General features: G+C 46.5%; 1 protein-coding gene and 1 non-coding gene across 3 annotated transcripts in view; both read left to right on the top strand.

Annotated features, from left to right (window-relative positions):
- LOC147106616 (potassium voltage-gated channel subfamily KQT member 1) overlaps nt 1-20,415 on the top strand; it is a 932,501-nt gene that overhangs the window by 558,298 nt on the left and 353,788 nt on the right. The gene's annotated exons all lie outside the window — the stretch shown is intronic.
- Nucleotides 18,140-18,243, top strand: LOC147106617 (U6 spliceosomal RNA). Its single transcript, XR_015081287.1, has one exon. It is a non-coding gene; the product is annotated as a U6 spliceosomal RNA (small nuclear RNA).

Here is a 20,415-nt window from a genome sequence, read left to right as displayed (position 1 = left end):
CAAATGCCGTTTGGTTTAAAGAACGCCGCCCTGGCTTTCCAACGCCTGATGGACTCTGTGCTGCGGGACCTCAAGTTCCTCTTCGTCTACCTGGATGATATTCTAATTGCCAGTCCTACTAAGGAAGAACATACCTGTCACCTACGCACCCTTTTTTGACGCCTCAGCCAACACGGCCTGATTATCAACCCGGCCAAGTGTCAGTTTGGCCTGCACCAAATTGACTTCCTGGGGCATCGCATCACCTCAGAGAGAGTGGTTCCTTTACCTTCGAAGGTAGAGGCGGTGACATCCTTTCCACGCCCGCAGAGCATAAAGGCCCTGCAGGAATTCCTAGGCATGGTAAACTTTTACCACTGTTTCGTGCCTAAGGCGGCACTACTCATGCAGCCCCTGTACGAGGCCCTCAAGGGCAAGACTGGCAAGTACCCGGTGGACTGGACGGATGACATGGCCTGAGCGTTCGCTGACACCAAAAGCGCCTTAGCCAACGCGACTATGCTGGCGCACCCGCTGCCAGGAGCCACCATTGCCCTCACCACCGACGCATTGGACTACGCAGTCGGTGCCGTGCAACAGCAGTGGGAGAACGGGACGTGGCAGCCGTTGGCATTCTTCAGCCGTCAACTATGGCAGAACAAGAGAGCATACAGCACGTTCGACCGGGAGTTGCTCGCCCTTTTTCTGGCCATCCGCCATTTTCAGTTCCTGCTGGAAGGACGTCCTTTCACCGCCTTTGTGGACCATAAGCCGCTAACCTTTGTAATGGCCAAGACCGCTGAACCGTGGTCAGCCCAACAGCAGTGTCAACTGACCTACATATCCGAATTCACCGCGGATATACAGCACGTGGCCGGTAAGGACAACCTGGTGGCAGGCTGCCTCTCCCGCGCGATCGTCAATACGGTTCATTTGGGCATCGACTACGCCCTCATGGCAGCAGACCAAGCCTCAGGCCTGGAAGTCCAAGCTTACAGAACGGCCATCACTGGCCTCCAGTTGGCCGACGTCAAGTTCCATTCGGCAGGTACCACGCTGTTGTGTGACGTCTCCGTACAGGATCCTCGACCTGTCGTGCCGGTTGTCTGGCGCCGCAAAGTGTTCGACGCCATACATGGGTTGTCACACCCAGGAATGAAGGCCTCTCAGAAACCGATGTCAGCAAAATTTGTATGGCATGGCATGCATAAAGATGTCCGCGACTGGGCCGACACCTGCGTGGTCTGCCAAAAGGCCAAGGTACAGCACCACATCAAGGCTCTGTTGACCACCTTCACAGTTCCGGAGCGACGTTTTGACCATGTCAACGTGGACCTGGTAGGACCACTCCTACCCTCCCATGGTTTTTCACACATCCTGACCATGGTTGACCGCACCACCAGATGGCCGGAGGCGGTCCCCCTGTCATCCACTACTTCGGCGGACGTGGCCAGGGTGTTCATTTCCTCCTGGATCGCCCGTTTCGGAGTGCCCGCAGATATTTCGTCAGACAGGGGACCGCAGTTTTCCTCCGAACTCTGGAATGCAGTGGCCCAAGGACTCGGTGTCAAATTACACCGCACCACAGCCTACCACCCGCAGGCGAATGGTCTCTGCGAACGCGTCCAGCGGTCAATGAAAGCCGCCCTGAAGGCCAGCCTCCAGGACGCTGGATGGGTAGACAAGCTACCGTGGGTCCTGTTGGGCCTTCGCATGGCCCCCAAAGAAGACCTTCACTCTTCATCAGTGGAGCTTGTGTATGGTCAGCCACTGAGAGTCCCAGGGGACTTCCTACCAACATCGACGGAGCCATGGTCCACGTCTGCCCAGCTTGCTAGTCACCAAGAGGCGGCCAGATGTTTCGCACCGGTGCCCACTTCGCACCACGGGCTGCAGAGGTCACACGTTCCCATGGAGCTTCACAAGGCTGAATACGTTTTTCTTCGCCATGACGCACATAGGGATCCGCTCAAGGCCCCGTATACCGGTCCCTTCCGCGTGTTAGAAGCAGGGGACAAAACCTTCATGGTAGATGTCGGTGGTAAACCGGACCACATTTTGGTCGACCGCTTAAAGCCAGCGCATTTAGACCTCGACCGCCCCGTTGAGACAGCACAACCGCCGAGACGGGGTCGGCCACCCATCGTCGTTATGGCAGACCGAGTGTGACCGCCCGCCAGACCGCCAGCCGACCAGCAGCCTCCGCCTCGAGAGTACAGGAGTCGTTCTGACAGGCTCGTCAGACCCCCTCACCGTTTGACTTTGTCCGTTAAAGCGAATTCTGGGGGGGCGCATGTGGCAGAACCACTGAATGACCCTGGCTAACTGTATATAATTCTCTTTAACGAGGTTCTAACACCAGCTTAAACCTGTACCATTGTGTTAGGCATTACTGTGTTTTTGTATATAGAGTTTGCATGTACGGGGCGTGGCCCCTTTAAGAGCGCGGGAAAACGCGGGCAAATGCGATGACGTCACGTCGCAAACCACGGGGCTGCCCAGGCAGTCCTCGTGGCATCTCCATTGAGTAAAGACCTGTTTAGTTGTTCTCTTGTGTCGATCTCCGTTATTTGTTGAAATTCGTTAATTCCTACGTAGTTAGGAAAGGAGGCAGGGGGGTGTGGAGGAGATAACAAACCAAATCAAGGTTTGATCTGTTTTGCAACTTAGAAAAAGCCTCTCCTTTGAAGCAATCTATTGAGGGTATTTAACTGAAGGATCCCACTTGGTTCCAGGGAAGAACTAGTTTAAATGTTTTTCATTTCCTCTGCCTACAGGCCAGTCCAACTGTGTCATTCTTTAGCTCCAAGTAGCATTTTGTCAAGCATTGGCATGTTCTGTTCAATACTAAGTAAATGCAGCATTTTGTACCTTATCTGAGAATTGAGTATTGGTGTAAACCGAAGCTGCCTGAAGCTCTTTCATCTTCCATCAGGATACATCAGTGGGATGAGTAGGGATAAATATACCAGGAAATTAAAGGTTTTTTTTTTACAGGAGGAAGAGGGGGCGTTTGGTAGATTTTAGAGTAAGGTTTGAGAAATGGTTACCATGGCAACGTTCACTGGAGACAACATCTGCTTGTTCTCTCCTTTTTGCCTTTTGTAAAGGCAATCAATAGGGGCTGAGCTGCTCGTGATGCCTATTTGTGATCATTCCAACTCGGGTCTGCTGAAAGCTTAAATCCTTCACCGCAGGGGCAGAAGCAGAATTCGACTTAGCCATTTTTCCAATTGGAGATATTCCCATAGCAAACAGGGCTGGGCTGGCCCAGCAAACTTGGCCAGTCTGAAAATTGCGAGCCACAGGTTTCCCAATTAAACCATTTTATCTCTGAACCCTCTTATTTTACAGTGGTAATACCAAGATTCTTCGTGCAGCACTCATCCTAAAAGCACGATGGAAGCGGTTTTATAGTGACCACACTCCTTTTTGTTAAAATATAAAAGCACAAAGGTACAATGCAGGGCCGAGAGTTTCCGTTAGGTTATGCTGGTTTTTCCAGCACAATTCACCCAAAATTGGCCAAACCAGCCCAAAAGATCGAGGAATTTCAAGCACAAACTGCATCCAATGCCAAATTGAGTTTCCACGATCTTTTGTGCTGGTTTAAAAACAATCATGCTGGAAGCTTGCACCGCCCACAAAACTGCCCGGGCCCCCAGATCGAATTAATCAGCATAGCGAGTTTCCGCTAATTGTGCCTGTTTGTGGGCCTTTGAGGAAACTCTTAAAATTACATTTTTTTTAGGCGCAAGGGATAAACAGGAATGTTTTAAAAGCTTGTAAATATTGAAAAATATTTAATTTACTAAGAAACGGACTATTGTACACCAATGAAACTAGTTAATGGTCCCGTATAGTTTTTTTTAAAGTCGTTTTCAGTTATTTAAAATCAGGTTACTCACAGGTGGTGGACTAGACATAAAAAAATATAAACCCATTTTCAGTTGTATTAATCAAACTGCACCAGGTTACCACTCTCAAATATATCAAGGACTATTTTTTTTATGCTTGAAACAAAACCAATTACATTCTAAAACGCTGCCCTATTGCACTGGTTCATGGAAGGTTTTATGTTTATGCAAATATATTCGAGCGAAACTTGAAACATAAAGTCAATTCGGAAAACTAGCGCAATTATGAGTGCAATTTGCGCCTGGATTGCCGATTGCTCCCAAAGCAGAATCTCTACCCCCCAGGTATTTAGCGACGCCGAGGTGATGCAGGCAATACCGCAGATGCTAGTCTAATAGTGCATCCTTGGCCCCATGTTAGCTGACATTGTAAGTGGTTCTGTCTCTACAGGCACTGATCCCCTCCCTTTCATTACTCCTATCAGTTCCCCGTAATATCTTGAAACATTCGATCAAATCACCCCTTAACCTTCTAAATTCCAGGGAATACAACCCTAGTTTGTGTAATCTCTCCTTGTAATTTAACCCTTGGAGTCCAGGTATCATTCTGGTAAACCTACGCTGCACTCCCTCCAAGGCCAATATATCCTTCATAAGGTATGGTGCCCAGAATTGCACACAGTACTCTAGGTGTGGTCTAACCAGGGCTTTGTACAGCTGTAGCATAACTTCAACCCCTTTGTATTCTAGCCCTCTAGATATGAAGACCAGCATTCCATTATCCGTTTTGATTATTTTCTTTACCTGTCCATGACATTTTAATGATGTATGTCCATGGACCCAGTGGCACCCTGTACCATTACCTCCAAAGTCCCCCAAAGATCTATCCTTGGCCCCTTCTTCTTCCTCATCTACATGCTGCCCCTTGGCAACATCTTCCACAGGCATGTGTCAGCTTCCACATGTAAACTGATGACGCATAGCTCTACCTTTCCACCATCTCTCTCGACCTATTCACTACTTCTCTGCTGACATCCAGTCTCAGAAAAGCTACAATTTCTTCCAGCTGAACATTGGGAAGATCAAAGCCATCATCTTCGGCTCCTGCCACAAATTCCACACCGATTCCAGCCTCCTCACCGGCCACTGTCTCAGGATGAACCAGACTGTTTGCAACTTTGGCATTATATTCAACCTCGTGCTGAGCTTCTGACCCCTATCCTCTCATAGAAACATAGAAACATAGAAGATAGGAGCAGGAGTAGGCCATTCAGCCCCTCGAGCCTGCTCCGCCATTCGATGAGATCATGGCTGATCATCCAAACTCAGTACCCCGTACCTGCCTTCTCCCCATATCCCTTGATACCTTTAGCTCTAAGAAATATATCTAACTCCTTCTTGAATATATTTAAAGACTTGGCCTCAACCGCCTTCTGCGGTAGAGAATTCCACAGGTTCCCCACTCTCTGGGTGAAGAAATTCCTCCTCATCGCTGTCCTAAATGGCTTACCCCTTATCCTTAGGCTATGACCCCTGGTTCTGGATTCCCCGACCATCGGGAACATTCTACCTGCATCTAGTCTGTCCAGACCTGTCAGAATTTTATAAGTTTCGATGAGATCCCCTCTCATTCTTCTAAACTCCAGCGAGTATAAGCCCAATCGACCCAATCTCTCCTCATACGTCATTCCTGCCATCCCAGGGATCAGCCTTGTGAATCTTCGCTGAACTCCTTCCATGGCAAGAACATCCTTCCTCAGATAAGGCGACCAAAACTGCACACAGTACTCCATCACAAAGACTGCCTACTTCCACCTATGTAACATTGCCTGCCTCCACTCCTATCTCAGCCCATCTCTGCTGAAACCCTCATCCATGACTTTGTCATCTCCAGACTCGACTATTCCAATTATCTCCTCGTTATCCTCCCATCTGCTATACTGCGTAAACTTTAGCTCATCCAAAACGCTGCTCCCTTTATCCTGTCCCTCACCAAGCCCCACGTGCCCATGACCTTTATTCCCGCTGACCTACATTGATTCCCGATCTCCCAACACCTCGAATTTAAAATCCCTCCACAGTTTCATCCTTCCTATCTCTGTAACCTCCTCCATCACTACAATTGCCTACCTCCCCCCCCCCCGGAAAAAAGTTCCTCTGACTTTGGTGTATCCTCCCACCCTTTGCACTACCATTTGCAACCGTGCCTTCAGTCATCTAGGTCGCACACTAAGGCCGGGATCTTACCTGAGGAGGCACGTTGGGGGCGGGACTGCTGGTTTCCGGGTTCTAGTCCTGCCCCCAGTGACGTCTGACAACCTGACGCTATTTTCCCCTGATTGGCCTTGTTAAGCCCGCCCTGCGGGCTTGCCGGCCAATTAAGGGAAAGCCGGTGTCAGATGACATCAGTGCATGACGCTTCATCTGCTGGTTTTGTTAAAGTGACAGGCCCCATAATTTTTTAACAGGCAGTTAATTGGCTCTAATCCTCTTCCCGCCACTAGGAGACAGGACCTGGCGCGAGTTGGAGACCCGCCTCCTGGGAAGATGGTTTGGAGGCGGGTTGGGAGCGGGGTTGGGACCCGCTCCCAATTTTTCCCTTTTTCCCAGCAGTTCCACCTCCAAACCCGCCTCCTCAGGGCTGGAAAATCCAACCCTAAGTTAGGAGGCGCAATAAGTTGTGTGGATGGGAGCTGAAAGTTAAAAAAGGACATAAACAGACTAAGTGAGCAAAACTGTGGCAGATGGAGTCCAATGCGGGGAAGCGCAAGGTCATCCACTTTGGATTCAAGAAAGTCAAATTGGAATATTTTCTTAATGGTGAGAAACTAGGAATTGTAGAGGAGTAAAGACATTTGGGTGTCCAGATACACAAATCACTAAAAGCTAGAGGACAGGTACAAAAAGTAATCAAAAAGGCTTTATCTCAAGGGAGCTAGAATACAAAGGGGAAGAAGTAATGCTTCAGTTGTACAGAGCCTTGGTCTGACCCCAGCTGGAGTATTACATTCAGTTCTGGGCACCGCGCCTCAGGAGGGGTACAGGGCAGATTGACCGGAATGATACTGGGGTTTAAAGGCTTAATTTATGAGGACAGGCTGCATAAACTTGGGTTGTGTTACCTTGAGTTCAGAAGGTTGAGGGGTGATCTAATCGAGCTGTTTACAATGACAAAAGGATTTGGTAGGGTGCATAGAAAGAAACTATTTCCTCTGATGGGGGATTCTAGAACAAGGGGGTACATTCTTAAACTTAGAGCTGGGCCATTCAGGAATGAAATCAAGAAGCACTTTTTCGCATAAATGGTAGTGGAAATCTGGAACACTCTCCCACTAAAGGCTATGGATGCTGGGTAAATTGGAAGTTTTCAAGATTGAGATTGATAGATTTTTGTTAGGCAAGTGTATCAAGGGATATGGATCAAAGACCATGATCTGATTGAATGGTGGAGCAGGCTTGAGGGGCTGAATGGTCTACTACTGCTCCTATGTTCTTATGTTCCTAAACTCCTATGCCTCTCCACCTTCCGCTGCTCCTTTAAGAACCTGATTAATATCCGCCTCTTTGACCAAGCTTCCTTTTTTGGTTTGGCATTCATTTTTGTCTGATTATATCACTGTGAAACATTTTTCTACATTAAAGGCACACTATAAATGCAAGTTGTTGTTCTTTCTCCAAGTGATAGCTGCTTCCAGCTTAATACTCTAAAGTTTCACAATTTTTTTCTGAGGGAGGATGTTCTTGCCATGGAGATAGTGCAGCGAAGATACACCAGACTGATATGTGGGATGGCAGGAGAGATTGGGTCGATTAGGCTTATATTCGCTAGAGTTTAGAAGAATGAGAGGGGATCTCATTGAAACTTATAAAATTCTAACAGGACTAGACAGACTAGATGCATTAAGGATGTTCCCGATGGCGGGGGAGTCCAGAACCAGGGGTCACAGTCTAAGGATAAGGGGTAAGCCATTTAGGACTGAGATGAGGAGGAATTTCTTCACCCAGAGAGTGGTGAACCTGTGGAATTCTCTGCCACACAGGGCTGTTGAGGTCAATTCATTAAATATATTCAAGAAGGAATTAGATATATTTCTTGAGGCTAAAGGGATCAAGGGATATGCGGAGAAAGCAGGGACAGGGTACTGAATTTGGATGATCAGCCATGATCTCATTAAATGGTGGAGCGGGCTCGAGGGGCCGAATGGCCTACTCCTGCTCCTATCTTCTATGTTTCTATGTTTCATTTTTGATGAGTATGTGTATTTTTGTGCATGTCGGGATAAGGGAATTACTGCTGGGAATGGAGCATTTTCAAACTTTTCTCCCAGTATCAGTAACTACTTTGATTGAAAAATGTGTCTTAAACTACCCATTGTCAGGAATGCACACCCTAATGCACCATTGTGACAGTTCCATATCCCACACAGGCACCTTTATAGCATCTCTGAGAGAGCTTGCTGATCTGGTGCCATTTATTGTTGATTCTTACACTGTAGACTCACGCAGACTAAGATTGTCCTTGTCATCCTTGGCTGGCATTGTATGCATGGTCATTATAGTTGGCAGATGGGGAGACTGTCATCCAATCTTTCCTACCATTATAATACAATGGGACAGATCGGCCCCAATTTTAACTCCGGTGGGTGGGTAGCGAGGTGAGTTGGAAACTCATCCACTGCTCCAGAAATGAGGCCCAGATATTTTAACTCCTATTTAAATCCCACCGGCTGATTCCCACCCATTTTGGGCAGGAAATCGGCAAGAAGTGTCAGAAAAATGTGTAGCCCAGAGGCCTCCCGCTGACAACAGGGAGGTGGCGGAATCGACTTCTGATGTCGTCTCGTGGGGTCCTCACATTCTGGAAGTGTGGGTGGGTGGGGGACTCCTGCTCCTCCTGACCCCACCAGCCGAGTATGAAAATGTGGCTGTTTGGGTCTCTACAGGCCCAGATCCTCTTCCCCACTCTCTTCACCTGGTGGGAAAACCCCAGCATTTTCCCGCTCAGGCCATCCACTTACAATAGCAGTCAGGACCCAATGACTTTCCAAGATGCATATGTAAAGGAGGACTTTGGCTTTAGAAAGAAAGAAATACTTGCATTTATATAACGTCTTTCATGACCTCAGGATTATTTTTGAAGTGTAATCACTATTGTAATGTAGGAAGCGCAGCAACCAATGTTCGCACAGCAAGGTCCCACTAACAGTAATGTGATGATGACCAGATAATCTGTTTTTTCTATATTGTTGTTGGTTGAGGGATAATCATTGGCCATGACACCTGAGATAATGCCCCTACTCTTCTTTGAATTAGTGCCATGGGATCTTTTACATCCACCTGAGAGGGCAGATGCCATCTCAGTTTAATTTCTCATCCAAAAAAAGCACCTATGACAGTGCAGCACTCCCTCAGTACTGCACTGGAGTATCAGCCTGGATTTTGTGTTCAAGTCCCTGGAGCGAGGCTTGAACCCATGACCTTCTGACTCAGGGGTGAGAGTGCGACCACTGAGCCAGTGCTGATGCCAGACGGGCGTCCTTGCCACCTGCTCAGTGGAGCAGGCTAACATTCGGGACTGTCGGCTGCCACAACCCTGGGGGGAAAGTAACCGGGATGATTTGAATTGGAGGGGTTAAAATCGCCCCTGGGGTGAAAACACTCTAAGGAGGTTTAGCCTTGAACTGGTTAACCGCGAGCAGTTTTGAGACAGCTGACATTGTGCCTTTGCCACAGCTCCTCGTGCTCCCAAGAGAAGCTGCGACTCAGTAAGAGTTCACGGCTGAAAACAGGCTTGGCTGGAGAGGCAAATAAAAGAGCCCCTTTTCTTTTCACAGAGACGCTCTCCGCAAACAGCACGTACAGCTTCTGCGTTAGATCACCCATCGGCCTTGCAAATCCCAGCCAAGTGCAGCCATCTGTGGTTATTATTAGAACGTCTGTGTTGAGGGAAACTCTCTTGTGCAGTGAAAGCACGCTTTGAAGAGCTGAAGTGAAATCGGAGTAAAATTGATCTTTTATCTGTTGTTAGCGATTTGATCAATGCTGGTGTGCATAGTGGCGCTACTGTACCCGTCCGTGTTGCTCTCTGCAGGGCACCATAATGTTTGCTAACCTGGGACATGCGGACATCTAATGTATTCTGCGAGTGCCAGACTGCCACAAAGCTGGGATTGTGACTGTGTCTCTAGTTTGCCCAGCTCACAATAGATTTTATTATTACCAAACCTGCTCGAATGAGGTTTTTTTTTTGCTTTTTTTTTAAAAAGAGAAAGAAACTTTGATTTAATGCTTCAGCACTTCTGAAGGACAGCAAATGAGAGAGGACGGTGAAGCTTGCGTTCGCTGGGCCTGTCTTTTTCCCCCCAGGTTTTAATTAATGGTCGATTCAAGCTCTGACACACAGCACAGAAGCAGGGGACAGAATGAAATGCTGTGATTAATGACTCCCAGGAAGTTGGGAAATTTTACTGAAAAGGCCAACCTTAAATTTGAATAAATTGGATCAGTTAGGGAACCTTTTGTTGTAAAAGGGCCTTTTTGTTCAAACCAAATGGTGAATAGAAAGTTATTTTTTTTTTGTTTAAAAAAACCCAAGATGTAACTAATTTGATCACATCTCTCATATGCAGCCACTGTTTGCGATGGATATTGAGTATGTGATATCAGGCAGTTCTATCTTTGCCACTGATCTAGAACTGTGCTCTCATATTTGGCATCACGAGAGCTCACAGGTGTCCTTGCAAGATTGTGCAAGGTGACTTTTCCTATGCTGTATACAGGTCCAGGCTGGCCGAGCATTGCATTTTTGTTCCAATTTTCTCCTTTCATTTTGCCGCACTGCAGTTCCGCAGGCTGCACCCCCCTTCCCCTCCCCCTCCCCCCCCCAACCAGCTGATCTTCATTCGTGAGCCGAAACAGTGAGCACAAGCATGCTATCCTACCATGTGGAGCATCACAGCTGAATGCAATCCTGTTTTCATTGAACATCCACACGTGTGTTATTCCAACAGTAATTAGGAGCAGAAGCTCTGTCTGATTTCTCACCTCCTAGCCCATGGGCGTAGAGGCCAATTATACGACCACAACGACTACCCTGGCTGAGGTCAGCTAACTTAACACAGGCCAGTCACTGAATGTGGGACCTTCTCAGCAGGTAGTGCTGTCAGTCTGTGTCAGCTGTGGCTCAGTGGGTAGCACTCTCACTCTCTGAATAATTGAAGGTTGTGGGTTCAAGTCCCACTCCAGAGACTTGAGCATGTAATCTTGGCTGATACTTCAATGCAACACTGAGGGAGTGCTGCATTACCGGAGGTGCCACCCTTTGCATGAGATGTTAAACCAAGGCATCAACTGCTCTCTCAGGTGGACGTAAAGGATCTCATGGCACAATTTTGAAGAAGAGCAGGAATGTTCTCCTGGTGTCCTGACTAATATTTATCGCTCAACCTTTGTCACTGAAACAGATTACCTGGTCATTTATTCCATTGATGTTTTTGGGGCCTTGCCGTGTGCAGGTTAGCTGCCACGTTTCCTACAATACAATAGTGTCTACGCTTCAAAAGTACGTCATTGGCTGTGAAGCGCTTTGGGATGTCCTGCGGCCATGAAAGGCGCCATATAAATGGAAGTTCATTCCTTCTGCTCACTATGTTGGCAGAAAGCTCCTGTGTGCCATTTTCAGTTCTTTTATCTTGCCTGTACGAACAGTCCACCTCAGTAATTCCAAATACCAAAGGTGGACGCCGAGTAGAGAGAGAATAAGATGGAGCATCAACATAGTCATAAAGGTGGGCCATTATAGTGAGAAAATGACCAAGGAAGCATTGTTCTAGAAGCTCATTTTGTTTCCAAAGCTGGTAATTAAGATGGTCAAGGTTCCGACGACAGTGAATTTCTGCAGCATCACATTGCAGTATAGAGTGGCAGGATGCAGCTTCTCGACCATCTAACCTCATGTGCCTCTTTTCTAGTCTGTGCCATCGTTGTCGTTAAACCTTTCCTGCCTCCTCAATGGTCCAGGAGTAGAGCGCCACAGGCAGATACTTGGGAAAACATATCTTGCACTCCAGCTCCGAGAGATTCTGTGTGCGCGCGCGAGAGAAGAACCATAGGAGTGGATTAAATGGGCGTCACAGGGCAGTAGAATGCAGGCTGGTACCCACAATCCTCTGCGCATTGTTCTTGATCTCAGCTGTACCACCTGGCCGCCTTCAGCCATTACCCCAGAGGAAGTGAGCTAAAATGGGCGCGGGAGGAGGGCTCACTTTCAAGCCACTTTTGTGCAACTCTCCTTGGCTGATTCCAGAGCAATCTTAGCAATAGCCTGGATCCACCCACCCTCTCATCTGGGAATTACTCAAGAGAGGAAGGGGAGCGAAAGGGGCAAAATCTTGCCTAGAATGGTGGCAGGAAGACAAAATAACTTAGAAACTAGAAGGAGGAAGCAAATCTTTTTTCTGTTTTTTTTTAACCAATATATTGTCTTCATTTTACATTTGTGGATCTTTTGATTTAAATAAAGAGCTTGTCAAAATACTTCAGATAGAAGCCTGTCGAGACTTCAACTACATTAGTAGAATCTTACAGCACCGAAGAGGCTATTCGGCATATCATGACTGTGCCGGCTCTTTGGAAGAACTATCCAGTTAGTCCCACTCCCCTGCTCTTTCCCCACAGCCCTGCAAATTTTTCTTTTTCAAATATATATCCAATTCCCTTTTGAAAGTTACGATTGAATCTGCTTCTACCACCCTTTCGGGCAGTGCATTCCAGATCATAACAACTCTCTGCATAAAAATATTTCTCCTCTCCTCTCATCTGGTTCCTTTGGCAACTATCTTAAATCTGTGTCCTCTGGTTACCGACCCACCCACCAGTACAAATGGTTTCTTCTTATTTAGTCTATTAAAACCCCTCATAATCTGATATCATTGCAGATAAGTGGAAGCCAGCATGAGTAAAGGAATTCTGCAGGAGGTGGGACATAAGTATGTTTGATGGAGAGTTTCCTGGAGGAGACACAAATTTTCTTGAACAAAAGATGAATTGCTCTTTCAGTTTGCCTGTACACATTTTACCATTTCAACAGGATAACCTCATGTCAAGAATTATAGTCTACCGTAGTTTTAAAATAATAAGAGCTTAAGTTCAATCACTGACTTTACCAAGGCAAACTTGCACCGCATGTGGGAGAACTTAACTTGACATCAAGGTTACCTGATTACCCAGCATTGCTCATTCCACGATAGCTGTTGTTAAAGGAGTTAATATTTAATTCAATAAACTATCTACAGTATATTTGATTTTTCTTTACAGATAATTTTACAATTCTAAATCAGTAAGTAAGATTTTTGTTAGCTAAGGGTTTCAAAGGGGTATGGAGCAAAAGCAGGACAATGGAGTTGAGATACAGATCAGCCGTGATCTAATCGAATGGCGGAGCAGGCTCGAAGGGCTGAATGGCCTACTCCTGTTCCTATGTTCCAAAAATGAATTACAATGTTGTCGTACGTAGGATAAGAGCAAGCGTTTTGATGATTAACATATCAGGCCTTACCTGTTGTATTGCCAGGAATCCATTTTAATGTGCTTCCAACGATCACCTCTGACTCCCCTCCTTTTGTTTGTCTAGTTAATGGCAATGTTTCAGCTCTGATTGATGGCTCTGCTCTTCTCTGTAATTTGGAGTTGGAGTAACATCCTGGTGCCAGCTAATCACTGGCTGAAGAGTAAATGCTACTTTTCTCTCTGGTTTGTTGATTTATGAAAGGTGCTAAATTGTAATGTTTGTGTTTTATTTTTATCTGCCAGAGTTTGTAGTCTTTTGACTGTCGCAAACTCTTAAACCCATGAAGGAAAGAGTAGAACCTCTTATTTAAGCACTCCAAATAGAGAGCGTTTCCTTTGAAGGTTTTGCTCATCTTAAACCTCACCCTGGCGTAGACAACACAGCTGTTGTCTGTCCAATATGTGGAAACACTAAGATTTAACCATATGATTGCTGGATTCTCTATTCAGGTAAAATCTAACCATTTGCAAAAGGCTGCTGCCCACTTTCAATGTTGAATATTCAGTAGAAGAACAGCATTGGAACCATAGAGACATTAATATGGTAACTAGTCTGTTGCTGAATTCTCCCACTCGAATGCTTGAGTGACAAAGTTTTGCAATACAGTTACTCAGACAGGGTTAGGAGAAAGAAAGAAAAAAAAATTACATTTATATAGCACCTTTCACATCCTTGAGATGTCCCACAGTGCTTCACAGTCAATGAATTGCTTGTTGAGGTGTCGTCACTGTTGTTTTAGACAAACACAGCAAGGTCCCACAAACAGCAATGATAGAGCCGCCTAGTAAATGTCCTGAATTTCCGTGGTCTTTCTGCGGCTGCGTTGCTGTAACTTTACCGGAAGTATAGTGGAATCCCCGTTAATGCACGTAAACAAGGTTTTCGATGCATTCCGGCAGGACATCTTAGAAAGTCCGAGGAAATTCAGGTTCAATCTGTTTTGGTAGTTTTCATGAAGGGATGAATATTGGCCTGGACACCAGGAGAACTTCCCTGCTCTTCTCCAGGTAGTGCTATAGGATCTTTTACATCCACCTGAAGAGTCAAAGGGGGAAAGATTCGGTTGATTTGCACCACCCGTTAGCGCTCTAAGAGGGCGCAACAAACTAGCGCCCCGGCGCGGCGCCACTAACGCCTCCCGTGAAATTCAGCGGGAGGTTAGCAGCGGCAGTAACTGTTAGCACTCCATGGCGCTGCGCCTCCGGCGATGCCATCGCCATGCGCAGCGCCCCGCTTGCGCCCCGGCAGCGACCTTCGGTAGCGCCCTCTGACCTACCGCCGGATGCTATGTCCGACAGGGTCAAGGGGACCTACCTGCGGCCGGGGCGGCGCAAGTTTTTGGGGAGGTGCCGGCCGGCCATTTATGTTGCTGGCCACCCGTCTGCATCTGCCCCCGTTGCTGTCCCTAGCCTCCTGTGAAGCCCCCCCCGCCGGGTGCCAAGAGGAGTGCCGGGCTCTTTTGCCGGCACCCTGCTCCCCGGTGGCCCAGCTGGGCCCTGGCCCTCCCTTTTACTAAGGGGAGGAAGGCCTGCAGTACCATGGCACATAGCGCCGCGATATTCACTTGCAGCACCCCAAGAGGGAGGCGGGGCGCTTTCTCTTGGGGGCGCTACCAGTGAATTTCGGGCGCGGGAGCTAAAAGTAGTGCCCCAGCGAAGTTAACGCCCCAAAGGGAGAGTGACCCAATTTTGCCTCCAAAAGGTTTAACATCTCATCCGAATAAAACCATGTCTCAGTAATGCAGCATTCTTCAGCACTGGTCTGAAGTGTCAGCCAAGATTATGTGCTCAGATCTCTGGAGTGGGGCTTGAACCCACGACCTTCTAACTCACAGGAAAGGGTGTTATCACTGAACCAACCTGACACTCTTTTAATGGGATGATCATCTCCAAAAATGAGACAATATCCCATTACAATATCCCATTACAAACAAGATTAGCCACTCAACTGGATTGGTTACTGCAGAATAGATTGTTGTGCATATGGTGTCTCCTGTCAATGGTAAAACACTAAGCAGAATACTGTGATTGGTAGCTGGGGATTTGGCCTCACTAAAGGCTGTCTCTTTGCTATGGGTCATGTGCTTTGAAGCTCTTCACAGCTGTGAAGAACCATCCCAGAACACTTGATCCACTTGTTGACTAGAGGCTACAGAAACCATTAAAGAGATACGGAACAATGTGATGCACAATCTGGGTAACATTGTGACGTGTAGTGGTTAGATATCGTTATGTGAGCCCTTGGCACTCAGCTGTATAAGTGTCTACTTTGAGCCTCAGTTTCAAAATGTACCAGAGGTCATGAAATTGTGGAACTGGCTGATATTTCATGCTTTGGAGACAATTGGGGTCAAAATTGTTGCTACCTAAAAAGTGAGTAAGTGGAATTAATTCTCATTTATTGACTAGTTACGTTCTAGCTGGCAATTTGTAGATGGCATTGGCTTCTTCTTGTACGTAGTCCCTCTGTATAACATTCACTGTAAATAGCTTTTTACGGCTGTTGCATAGAATACAGTTCTCTTGTCTGTCCAGTGTGCTTTCCAAATCAGTTGCTAAGAGAGAAATGTAAACTATTATCACTCTACTGACAACACCCAGCGAACCCTACAATAGGAGAAGCATGAGCCCAGAGTGGTTCAGTAATAACTGCCGTAGTGCTCATCGACACAGCGCGTTAACATCTTGGTGGCCTGCACCTCGATTGCTCGCATGATTGGTTCAATCTGGGGGGTGGCGGGGGGGGAGGTGAGGCAAGACACACTTCGCTTCCTCTCGCCCCAGCTCCCTCCCTCCCAACCATGTGAGCGACAGAAGACCAGAAAACAAATTAGCCAGCATTACCGTGGCACAGTCCCACCAGCTCATTTAGAGAAGAGTACCCAGAGGCCCAGCAGCGGATTGCTAATACTTAACCCTCAACCAATGTCACTAAAAAAGATTATCTGGTTAATATCACATTGCTGTTTGAGGGATCTTGCTGTGTGCAAATTGGCTGGCGCATTTCCTACATTAGAAACAGTGGCTATACGTCAAAAGTACTTAATTGTCTGTAAAGGGCTTTGGGACGTCCTGAGGTCATTAAAGGCGCTATATAAATGCAAGTTCTTACTTTTTCTCTTTGCAATAAAAGAAAAGAAATAGAAAGACTTGCATTTATATAGCGCCTTTCACAAACACCGGATGTCTCAAAGCGCTTTACAGTCAATGAAGTACTTTTGAAGTGGAGCCATCAATCAATCAATCAATCACAAACATATTGGGCTGCTTTTTATTTGCGAGGCCTTCAGAACCGAATGGCTTCGCTTGATCCAAAGTGATTAAGTCTCCTTTGAAAAAGCGGACCTGTATGAATCCTGTTCCCCTGAGCTACTCGACAGGATGGATAGGTCAAATTTTTTATGGTCATTTATACGGGAGAGGAGCTGTTTTCAGCTTTTAAACACGGTGAAGAATCAAAGTATTGTGCGGCAGCATTAAAACTTCACCCACAGTTATCTGCAGGATGTCCACAGCATATCTGTACAAAGAAAACATGGGGTCATCTGACAAGAGAGAATGGGAAGTTAAAGCTCCCTTTGTTTCTCGGATGAAATGAGTTTGGCCTTTGACCCTACAGTTAAAACTTTGGCTAGGGTTAAAAAGATAATGGGAGTTAGATAATTGCAGAATTTGCCCTGTGACTTTTGAATGTAGATCTTCATCACTCTGCTCATAATGTGTTGTAAATTATCATCAATGAATCTTATTTTTGTCAGTTGTCTCTACCCACTTTCGGGAATTGAGCAGCACACTAAACACACACAAGGGCTGGTGCTCCTCTTCACAGCACCCGGGGCACGCTCAGTTTCCAGGTGTTGCGGAGAGGAAAAGGGGGATGGTACATCAGGCCTCCACCCCTACTACACTGCCCTGGGATTTCTGGGGCTTTCTTCAATGGGTATTCCTGGTCCTGCACTTGCAGTAGTGGCTATGGAAATTCGTGGGCCTGGTCTCCTCAATTTCCTCCTCATCCATCTGAAGGGTCTGGGGGTGGGGGGTGGCGGGAAGGGATCATGGAGAGGGGTGCTAGGACAAGCAAAGCAGCTGCAGGCTTCTCAATCAATCTGTTGCTGAAACTCTCATCCATGTCTTTGCCACCTCCAAACATGACTATCCCAATGCTCTCCTGTCCAGCTCACATCCTCCCCCCTCCATAAATTTCAGCTCATCCAAAACTCTGCATCCTATCTTGCACCAAGTCCCATTCACCCATCACCCATGTCCTGGTTGATCGACATTGGATCCCAGTTCTCCAACACCCCGCATCTAGAATTCCCATCCTTGTGTTTAAAATCCCTTCATGGGCTTGCTCTTCCCTATCTCTGTAAACTCCTCCAGCCCTACAACTCCCCGAACTCTCTGTGGTTTTCACTGGCCTCCTGTGCATCCCACCACCCCCAGCTTCCTTTAACACACAATTCAACCATCTAGGCCCCACGCTCTGTAATTCCCTTCTAAGCCCTTCACCTCTCCACCTCCTGTTCATCCTTTAAGAGTCTCCTTAAAACCCATCTCTTCGACCAAGCTTTTGGCCTCACCTCCCAATATCTCTTTCTTTGGTTCGGCATTCATTTTCTTTCCTTTATTCACTCACTTGTCAGCAGCCACTTCCCAAGTGGTTTCTTTTTAACTCATGGAGGAATCATTCAGTCACATAATAACTCCAGCACTTCCTCTTGTGCTCCAACCCACCATTGTCCACTGCTGCATATATACTGGAATTGGAACGATACAGAGAAGATTAGCATAGCCCCTGGGCAAGGATGACATGCAAATTCGTGAAGCGTTGCCTCCTGAGAGTTAACAGTTTAACATTGCAGTCACTTTTCGTCTCCTATCATGCCCATCTCCAGTTTCCATTGCACACTCTTCCTCTGTTACTCTGTTTCGCACAGATCCTGTAGTTAGTGACTGGTTTTATTTTGTTTCCATCCTAATTTTTTTGTTTGTTTATTTTTTTTTACTGGATAGCCTTTGTCCCTGAGGTAAGAGACTTGGAACAGGATCCCGTCCTAATGCGATCCTTGATGTGACTGATAAGAACATAAGAAATAGGAGCAGGAATAGGCCACTTGGCCCCTCGAGCCTGCTCCGCCATTCAATAAGATCATGGCTGATCTTGGGCTCAAAGCCACTTCCCCACCCGCTCCCCATAACCCTTCACTCCCTTATCTTGCAAAAATTTGTCTATCTCCACCTTAAATGTATTAATGACCCAGCCTCCACAGCTCTCTGGGGCAGAGAATTCCACAGATCTACGACCCTCTGAGAAAAGAAATTCCTCCTCATCTCAGTTCTAAAAGGGAGACCCTTTATTCTAAAACTGTGCCCTCGCATTCTAGATTTCCCCACGAGGGGAAACATCCTCTCTGCATCTACCTTGTCGAGCCCCCTCAGTATCTTATATGTTTCAATAAGATCACCTCTCATTCTTCTAAATGAGTATAGGCCCAGCCTGCTCAACCTTTCCTCATAAGTCAACCCCCTCATCTCTGGAATTAACCTAGTGAATAGTCTCTGAACTGCCTCCAATGCAAGTATATCCTTCCTTAAATAAGGCAGCCAAAACTGTACGCAGTTCTCAAGGTGTGGTCTCACCAATACCATGTACAGTTGTAGCAGAACTTTCCAGCTTTTATACTCCAACCCCTTTGAAATAAAGGCCAACATTCCATTTGCCTTTTTGATTACTTGCTATACCTGCATGCTAACTTTTTGTGTTTCATGCACAAGGACCCCCAGGTCCCTCTGAACTGTAACATTTTGTAATCTCTCTCCATTTAAATAATAATTTGCTTTTTTATTTTTCCTGCCAAAGATAGGCCAAGTGCAGCATTTTACATCAAGATTGTAACCTTTGCAGTATGCAAATGAAATGAGTAGCAACCATCCAATTTATAAATGGAAAATACTTCAAGGTACTGTTAACAAATAGTATTCTTTGAGGACATTTAAAGGCTGGTCCTGCAGTACTTCAAATATTTTTGCCGAGAATTTTCAGCATACAAGTGCTGATTCCGTGACAGTGTATGCATGCCTCACGGATCTATGCCCAAGTGCCCAAATTCCGTGACCCCAATTTTTTCAAAAGACTTTTAGAGGCCTCACAAACCCCCTATTAAACCCCCTAATTTCAGGAAATGTTGGCGCCTTCAGCCCTTTAGCACTGCTTCCCCATTTAAAATGGGCATTTCTGGGCTCCCTGCTGAGGGCTTTCAAACCCGGTTTCTTAAAGCTGTGTGTGATAGATTTCTGCCACGTTGCAACTTGTTTAACTTTTCATGCTGGAGCTCCTGCGTTATTGTTGTTGCATTGCTTTCTTTTGCTGTTGGCTGCTGCATTTGTTTTGCCGTACAAGACACCTCGCCACAGCACGGTTGCTGCCAGCAACTGCAAACCTTAGCCGTAACCGCACTGCTCAGCATAGGCTTTCCATTGGGCCTACCAACGGTTCACACAATCATACAGCACAGAAGGAGGCCATTCGTCCCATCGTGCCTGTGCCAGCTCTTTGAAAGAGCTGTCCAATTAATCCTACTCCCCTGCTCTTTCCTCACAGCCCTAGACTATTACCAAGTTACTATTGAATCTGCTTCCACCACCCTTTCAGGCAGTGCAATCCAGATCAACAACTCGCTGCATACACAAAGATCTCCTCATCAACCTCTGGTTCTTTTGCCAATTATCTTACATCTGTGTCCTCTAAAAACGAAAGACTTACATTTATATAGCGCCTTTCATAACCACCAGACGTCTCAAAGCGCTTTACAGCCAATTAAGTACTTTTTGGAATAGTAGTCACTGTTATAATGTGGGAAACGTGGCAGCCAATTTGTGCACAGCAAGCTCTCACAAACAGCAATGTGATAATGACCAGATAATCTGTTTTTGTTATGTTGATTGAGGGATAAATATTGTCCTGAACACCGGGGATAACTCCCCTGCTCTTCTTCGAAATAGTGCCATGGGA

This window comes from Somniosus microcephalus, chromosome 15 (genome assembly GCF_052327205.1).
Source record: "Somniosus microcephalus isolate GS21.2 chromosome 15, FLI_Smic_1.0, whole genome shotgun sequence".
Taxonomy (NCBI): Eukaryota; Metazoa; Chordata; class Chondrichthyes; order Squaliformes; family Somniosidae; genus Somniosus; species Somniosus microcephalus.
The sequence above is the reverse complement of the archived record's forward strand: the minus strand, read 5'-3'. Positions and strand labels throughout refer to the sequence as shown.